Consider the following 9181-nt stretch of genomic DNA (forward strand, 5'->3'; position numbering starts at 1 on the left):
TGTGATTCATGGGGTCGCAAAGAGTCGGACATGACTGAGCGACTGATCTGATCTGATCTGATCTGAATAGATGTACAACAAAATCAGTTTTTTATTCAAATATAGTTGATTTACAATATTGTCTTAGTTTTGGGTATATAACAAAGTTATTCAGTTATATACATATATATAGTCTTTTTCATATTCTTTTCCATTATGGTTTATTACAGAATTTGAATATATTTTTCCCTGTGCTATACAATGGGACCTTGTTGTTTATCCCTTCTATCTGTAATAGTTTACATCCGCTAATCCTAAACTCCCAAACCATCCCTCCACCACCCCCATTCCCCTTGGCAACTGCAAGTCTGTTCTTTATGTCTGTGAGTCTGTTTCTGTCTTATAAATAAATTCATCTGTTTCATATTTTAGATTCCACATATAAGTGATATCATGTGGTATTTGTCTTTCTGACTTAGTATGATCATCTCTGGGTCCATTCATGTTGCTGAAAATGGCATTATTTCATTCCTTTATATCAGATCAGATCAGATCAGATCAGTTGCTCAGTCGTGTCTGACTCTTTGCGACCCCATGAATCACAGCACGCCAGGCCTCCCTGTCCATCACCAATTCCCTGAGTTCACTCAGACTCATGTCCATTGAGTCAGTGATGCTGAGTAATATTCTATTGTGTATATATATATATATACACACACACACACACACACACACCATATCTTATTTATCTGTTCATCTGTTAGTGACATTTAGGTTGCTTCATGTCTTGGTTATTGAAAATTGTTCAGCAGTGAACACCAGGAAGCATGTGTATTTTCAAATTATGGTTTTCTTTGAATATATACCCAGGAGTGGGATTGCTGATCATATGGCAGCTCCATTTTCAGTTTTTTGAGACATCTCCATGCTGTTTTCCATAGTGGCTACACAAATTTACACTCCCACTGACAGTATAGGAGGGCTCCCTTTCCTCCACATCCTCTCTAGCATTTATTATTTGTAGATTTTTTAATGATGGCCAATCTGAGCAGTGTATGGTGGTTCCTTATTGTGGTTTTATTTTGCATTTCCCTAGTAATTAGCAATGTTGAGCATCTTTTCATGTGTTTATTGGCCATCTGTGTCTTCCTTGGACAAAGATCTACCTAAGTCTTCTGCCCTTCTTTGTTCATTGAGTTTTGGGCTTTTGTTGTTGTTGTTATTGAGCTGTTTTAGCTGTTCATATATGCAAAATTTGAATGAATTTGTAAGAAAAAAAAAACATTCAAGTTGAAAGAAATGCCAGAATGAATGATTGCCACAGGGGCTCTGGCAGTATGAATATACCCTTCTCTAGGGTCAGGGCACCTCAGGTGGAAGAGTTGAGGAGTTCTGCCCTCGGACCACACACACACACCAGTCCCATCAGGACTGAGGCGCTGGAAACACCAGAGATGACTCCCATCCTGGCCATTCATACTCCCCATGCTGAGAACTTCACTAAGTATTTTCTAGGACTGGCTTCCTGAGATCAGAGCATTTCATCCTAGGTGTTGAATATGGGGAAGGAGTAGAGAAAATTTTGAGTTTTGGCCTTGAGCAGAGCCTAGAGTGTATAACTAATATAAAGACTTTATTATAAAACCACTCCCCAAATCACAACTCAAGTTTATGCTGGTAGCAGCATGATTTTAGAACTTTGGTTTCATATTTCTAGAAAAGATATTCCAGTAGTCTCAAGTCCAGCAAAAGAAGTAAAAGATTTGAGTAAAACAGTGTAATAAAGAGGGGAGGGATGAATGGCTTCAGTGTGTAAAGATACAGCTTTATATTCAGAGAAGGGGAAAAGCAGAACATGGTTGGAAGGAGCATAAAGCTCACGTAGTTCAATCTTCCATCGAAGTTTTCACCACCTCCCTGTCTTATTGTTAACTTGGCTTGGATGCTTCCAGTCTTAGGGACTGATTTCCTCCCTACTTCATTATTATGCCAAACTCTGACTTCTAGAACTCTGACTTGGCTGAAACAGAAAGGGATTTTCCAGGTGGTGCTAGTGCTAAATAATCCCCCTGCCAATGCAGGAGACATGAGAACCTTGGATTCAATCCCTGGGTCAGGAAGATCCCCTGGAGGAGGGCACACGGCAACCCACTCCAGTAGTCTTGCCTGGAAAATCCCATGGACAGAGGAGCCTGGTGGGCTACAATCCAAGGGTCAGTCGGACACGACTGAAGTGACTTAGCACGCACACATGAAACAGGAAAACGTGCTAGGTAAATTTTACTTTCTCTATTTTTGCTACTAAAAGGAAGCAGCAGCTGTGGGCACAGTTTAGGAAGGGTGCATCAAGACGTAGTTGAGGTGGAAGGTTAGCTGCAGAGATTTCTGCAGATCAGAATTCTCTGAAACCAAATCTTCAAAAAGCCAAGAAACATACTAAGAGTTTTGACTACAACCTAATATTGAGAGAGTGGATAAGGGAAAAATACTAACGATTGGTTATTTTATTTACTTTGTTTTTAAAAAAGGTTTATTTGTGTTGGTTGAAGTTGTTTTTGTAAACTTATAATTTTAATAATAAGATTGGGAGGGAATGATAATATCTGCTGTCAATTAACATGTTGTTTACCATTCAGGTGATGTGGCAACATGGTATTTCCAAATGGTGTCAGCAAATCAAAATGTGGAATCAGGTCATTGTTTGCCAAATGAATAACAAATGTACAGAGGTCATACTAATTGTGATGGAAGGTCAAGTGATGATGAAGATGCCTACCAGCGTGCACACACATGCTAACAACTGATGCCACTTGGATAATTCCAAGAACCTTGGGGTGGGGTAAGTAGAGATAGCGGATGGTTTTCCTGCCAGTTAAACTGAAATATTTTTCACTAATCACTTAAACTTATACACAACGTGGGTAAGAACTGCCATTCTACCTATCCTAACTTTTTTTTTTTAAGAAATTGATTGATATGCCAAAGTGTTGATCTAAAGCATGTGAGACATAAAAATCCCCTGGGGAGCTTTTTTTAAAGACAGAAAAAAAATGCCACCCCCAGGGGATCTGATTCAGTAGGGTTGGAGTGTGAACCAGGAGTCTGTATTTAGTAAGTTCCCAGCTGTTCTATTGGTGCTGGTGATGTGGAGACATTTTTTTTTTAGGGTAACTGAAAGGGAACTTACTATACGCATGAAGTGTGCCTTTACTACCAGAAGGTGGCTCCATAACATATTAAATCAGGCACTTTATAGCTAACTAGCTAACAAAAAGCATTGACTTGGCTAAGCAAAAACAAGCTAACTGGAAATATAAAGATGTGGAGCTTCCCTCAATTACATTTTTTTTTAGTGAAAGGGGTGGGTGGGAAGGGAGAATGGAAGAGGCTGCAGGAATATGGTGTGCTAGAAGGAATAAATGGACATTGAACTAATTTTGCAATCATCATTTGTTATTTAGCTTCTCTCAAAAGTATTATAGCAAACATGTGTTGTTAAAGGAAATATTTAAATATGTCAGAAACACTTGATGTCTAGTAAATAAAAAAATGCAGAGATGCAGACTTCCCTGGTGGCATAGTGGCAAAGAATCTGCCAGCCAACGCAGGAGACACAGGTTCGAACCCTGATCCTGGAAGATCCCACATGTCACGAAGCAACTAAACCCGTGTTGTGTGCCACAGCTGTGGAGCCCACACGTCATAGAGCCTGCGCTCCGCAACGAGACAAGCCATGGCAATGAGAAGCCCATGCACTGCACTAGAGAATAACCCTCACTCCTCACAGCCAGAGAACTAGAAAGAGCTCACACAGCAGGAAAGACTCAGCACAGCCTAAATAAATAAATAAGTAAAATTATCTTAAAAAAAAAAAGACAGAGAGGCTCAGAGGCTCTTCCTGATCACCAAGCTTTCACATCTGGAGGAAAAATCTCAGGGCTGGTACTGCTACATACACTCACTCTTGTCTTGTTACAGAATCCTGGTTGTTGACACAAATACCAGGTAGGCACAAGGTGGAGCCACATATGGACAATTCCTGTTTAAGCTGCTGCCGCTCCTTACTCAAGTTCTTAAAGACGCTCACCTGGGTCTGGGTCACAACCACAAGGTCTCTGGCTCTAGCCCGAATCAACAAAATGACTGACCCCCAGGTCCTGACTCATTCCTCATGTCAGGAATGTCTGAGGTGTATCATACACGTCCACAAGGCAGTGTGCTTGGTGACGACTCTTTCCACGGAGGCTCCTGAATGTCCCGAGATGCTACAATGATGTCACTCTTCCTGAAGGTAATTGTTGCTGTTATCATCATGTCCCCAGCACTGCCCATATTGGGGACATTTCTTCACTCTATTCTGATCCTTATCACATTGTTTTGGGAGACTGTATTGGGGAAATGGGGCTGAGAATGACTAGAGATAAACTGCTGGTATAAGGCGCAAAGCAAAGCAGGCTTACACTCCATTTCCTCTTTCATTTATCTGGCTCATCATTTCAATTCCTCACCCTCACCACATCCTCCAGCCAGGGAAAAAAGTCATGAATGAGGCATCACTGTGGAACTCAAAGCATCGTACAAACTCCCACCTCCAGACCATGGTCCCTGGAACAAACACATGCCTGGTTGTAATGCTCTTTGGGCCGTTCCTTTCCCATTAAGCACACAGCCTGGGAGAGAAGGTAACACAGGGTCTTGGAAGTGGGGGCCGGAGCCAGCCTCAGCCTCAGCATCATTAAGTTGACATGTTTCCTCTGAAGCTCTTAGGGTGCCTTCAGTCAAGCAAGACCCAGGCCATCTTGCCCTGCCAACCAGACATATCCAAAGGACAAGCCGTTTGCTCTGGGACCATCAGTGTTCACTTTTGAAATGATTCCAAAGAAAATGAACCGTCTTTAACATTTCCAAAATAATGTAGCCTCCAAGACAGGACAAAGCCTGCAGTCACCTCTTCAGGAATTCAGTAGGGTCCTTAATCAAGTAATGGAGAAAAACAATTCCAGAAAAGAAAATAAAAGTTGAAGATGTATTCGCAGCAACAGGTTTGATTAATTGATGAACATTTTGATGAGAATTTCAAGTGATGAAAATAATCCCAGAGGAAGTCAGGCTGTCTACTGTGGCCCTTGAGTTATAGGTCCTTGGAGATAAGAAGTGAGAACCAAGAAGCAAGCACCAAAGTTTCAAAGGTGCTCTGTGCACCAGAGTTTCTGCATGCTTTTTCACTTTTTTCCTGCTTAAATAACTGATTTCAATAACTTACCCAAATGACTGTATTTCTCTAACAATTCTTCATTATGCTGGCCTTATCTTCTATATACAGTATGGATCATTTTTCTCTCCTTCTCAAAAACTTGCAATGGCCCCTTTTATCTGTAAAAAAGGAAGTCCGAACTCTTTAACATACTGTGGTCTTAAACATCCTTTACCAGGTTTGCAATAATAATAGGTAACATATGATGAGAAGCCATTGGCACAATGATCAGGAGACTGGGGTCACAGTTCTGCCACTAGCTATGAGCTCTAGGGCAGAGCTATGTAGCCTCTAAGCGTCAGTGTCCTTTGTCAAATGGGGCTAGGAAGAGTATTTAACTCATTGAGCTCTTGTGATGGTCCAATGAGAGTAAATGAGTTCTATTTTCCATGTATCCCTCGCGTGTTATCTGTTTCTCATATCTCACATTCATTGTCATAGCTTTGCTTATGTTTTCCCAGCTATACAATCTGTTTCATGCACCAAAGCCCTCCACCCATTTTCCACTTGTAGAAACTCTTCTCAGAATTCCAGACCTGGCTTGAAATGCCACCTTCTCTTTAATGCAAATCTTGGCCCTTCCCCCATCAAAATGTAGTTGTCCTCCACATGCACCTCTATTATTATTACCCCTCATTCAGCCTCACATTACATTTTGAAATTCACATATTTGATTCTCTTTTCTTCTGGATTATATATTATCTGACGTTCATCATATGCCAGCTTTTAACTTTTCCTCCATTCCTAGCACTTATCAAAATGATTTGCACAGGATCAACACTCCCTTGGTTGTAACTGTCAATTAAAATGGACTTGCTTTAAAATTCAATCCTCCTATTAATTTAGTCTCCTCTCTGCTTAATTTCAGAGAAGGCAATGGCACCCTACCCCAGTACTCTTGCCTGGAAAATCCCATGGATGGAGGAGCCTGGTGGGCTGCAGTCCATGGGGTCGCTAGGAGTGGGACATGACTGAGCGACTTCACTTTCACTTTTCACTTTCATGCACTGGAGAAGGAAATGGCAACCCACTCCAGTGTTCTTGCCTGGAAAATCCCATTGACGGAGGAGCCTGGTGGGCTGCCGTCTATGGGGTCGCACAGAGTCAGACACGACTGAAGCAACTTAGCAGCAGCAGCAGCAACAGAAGCAGCTGCTTAATTTTTTTCATAATATAGTATGTAACAAAATATTAACTATTCATATTCTAGGTATTAATCTATATTTTAAAATTGGTTTTTCCGAAGCTAATGTGGCATAGTATAACAATCCCACTTGTAATTTGGTCTCCAAGACAGTATGACAGAAAAATTATTCTCTAATACTTAGAAATTCTTAGCTGGGATTTTTAATGCAAGTTTATTTTTTCATTATAAAAGTGATATTATAATGTTATAAAACCTCAGAAAAGAGAGTGAAAATGCAGTGCATATTCCCACCTAGCAAATGAGTTTATTTCCTAACGCCCTGTTACTCAAAGCGTGGTCTGAACCAGGAGCAGCAGAAGCAGCTTGAATCTGGTTAGAAATGAAGACTCTCAGGCCTGTCTCAGACCAACTCAATCAGAATATGGCTGATTTGCACATTAAAGGTTGAAAAGCACTGCTCTAAGGTACTACCTGGAACCCAGCAGGGCATGTTTACTGAGCATCTCCTTCCTTCTAACAAATGTTTATAGAACACATGCTACATGCCAAGTACTGTACTAGAGGCTGTGTCTTCACCTGCAAAATTTCTTCCAGGACTGAATATATGGAATATATTCAAGAATATATGGAGAGCACGCTATCTTCTTTTGAATGTTTTCTTACACGATCTAAGTAGTTTTGACTGAAAACTGCCAGAGGTGCAAAACGTCTCATTCTGAAGTGGTTCCTCTTCTCTTGTTCTCTCTCAGTGATATCTCTCAGTTTAAGGTTTAATGTGTTCTTATTCTGCTCCTTCTTTCCACTAAGAGCTCAAAAATAAGGGGGAAAAGTCATTGAAATTAACATTCCAGGTAAAGCTGAAAGAACACTTTTTGTTTTCTTTAGGCAGCTTTTGTTTGAGTTTTTTTTTTTAATTGTACATTTAAGGAAGCCCAGAAAAGATGACATTTCAAAAGTAAATCTTGGGATACTCCTTCAAGAATATGGGGTGGGGGTGAGGGGGCATTTCATTGACTAAAACTGCTAGGTGACAGTCATTCCCAACATGTACAGCACTTACACTGAAGTGCTCTCTAAAAATCAGAAGCTGCATGATAAATAGTGTAGACTTTCTTTTCATTACCAAGTCTTCCTTGTGGTTCAGCTGGTAAAGAATCCGCCTGCGATGCAGGAGACCTGGGTTTGACCCCTGGGTTGGGAAGATCCCCTGGAGAAGGGAAAAGCTACACACTCCAGTATTCAGGCCTGGAGAATTCCCTGGACTGTGTAATCCATGGGGTTGCAAAGAGTCCGACACGTCTGAGCGACTTTCACTTTCATTTTTCACTCACTCCTTCAGGAAACAAACAAAACTTTTGGTATTATTACACAGCTCAAAAGGCTGAAAAGCAGGTTTAAACGAATGTTAGTAATAGGCTAGAAGAGGAAATTTAATAAAATGTCAAAAGGGGGCACTGTATAGCAAGAGTTAAGTGTACAGAAAGTTGCTTTGCTGCTGTGTAGTTACCTTGGAGATGAGGAGGTGCGGCCATTCAGTGATTAAGTGTCAGCTGACCTGTAGGTCTGTTTGTACAGGAGCCTTCTGTCTGCTTTTGGCAGAAGTTGCTGTTTCCTTTTCCCGGAAGCCCTCCGGAGTCACTGGGGAGCTGCCTGGCCTGACACCCTCCAGGGTCCCACCATCAAGGTCTGGTTGTTTTTCTCCATTTGCCTATTTGCCAAGGGTGTTCCTGTGGTTATCTATGTACAAAGTTCTCATCATTACAGAGGCCCTATAGTTTACACCGTGGAAAAGGACCATCTGAGAGTGTAGGGAATATTGAAGAAAGCACAAAAATGGGTTTCTGTGCCCACAAGCCTCTGGGCTCAAGGATCTTATTCCAAAATGGGATTTCCAAATAGGGCCGCCACATGAACTGTTCCCAGAAGGCTCCCGGACTTTTCATTTCAAATATGAAAAGGGGGTCGTACCACCAACCTACCACCAACCCTGCCTGACTTTTAGGGATACTGTGAAGAGCAAATGGGACAAAGAATTTGGAAGAAGGTTCCAAACAACAGGCAATACAAATGTAAAGTATCATTATTGCCATTTCTGCAAAATGGGAATAAGTAGTGTGTACCTGGGAGAAGGCAATGGCACCCCACTCCAGTACTCTCGCCTGGAAAATCCCATGGATGGAGGAGCCTTGTGGGCTTGTGGTGCATGGGGTCGCTGGGAGTCGGACACGACTGAGCGACTTCACTTTCACTTTTCACTTTCACGCATTGGAGAAGGAAATGGCAACCCACTCCAGTGTTCTTGCCTGGAGAATCCTAGGGGCGGGGTCGCACAGAGTCGGACACGACTGAAGTGACTTAGCAGTAGCAGTGTGTACCTGAATCTTAATTAGGTAATGGTTGAAATACAAACCATCCTTGATACTGTCATTCAGATATGATATAGTGCTCTTTTCTCAGCCTCTTTATCTCTCATATTTCTGCTGCCTGTATGGTTTATTGGAAATGTTATATACTCCCTGGGTAATTGTCATTGTGCGTGTGTGTATGTGTGTGTGTGTGTGTGTGTGTGTGTGTAAGGGAAAGAAGGAGGGCAACGTGTGGTTGCGTTTAACCTCTGTGCTGACAGTGTAAAAGGCCAGCGGAAAGACCTGTCCGATCCAAGCTCTGACTCGTCCAAGCGTGCATGTTGCCCTGCCCGCAGTCTCTGCGGCTGCTATAAGCGAAGGAAGGCGGGAGTAACAGAATGTGGGGGTCGGGGCAAGCAGCGGAGGGGTGGGCGCCGTTCAGAGGGGCAGCCCGTG

The 9181-nt window shown here is 42.0% G+C and overlaps 1 long non-coding RNA gene across 1 annotated transcript in view; it reads right to left on the reverse strand.

The window, feature by feature from the left end:
- Positions 1-8401, reverse strand: part of LOC104997810 — a 20429-nt gene extending 12028 nt beyond the window's left edge. The window contains exons 1-2 of the long non-coding RNA XR_826359.1: positions 7888-8401; positions 5243-5352 (exon numbers count right to left, since the gene is read on the reverse strand). This is a non-coding gene — a long non-coding RNA (uncharacterized LOC104997810). The remainder of the gene's footprint in view (positions 1-5242; positions 5353-7887) is intronic.
- Positions 8402-9181: the final 780 nt, after the last annotated feature.

The sequence above is a fragment of the Bison bison genome, unplaced genomic scaffold (assembly GCF_000754665.1).
Source record: "Bison bison bison isolate TAMUID 2011002044 unplaced genomic scaffold, Bison_UMD1.0 scf7180017864314, whole genome shotgun sequence".
Taxonomy (NCBI): Eukaryota; Metazoa; Chordata; class Mammalia; order Artiodactyla; family Bovidae; genus Bison; species Bison bison.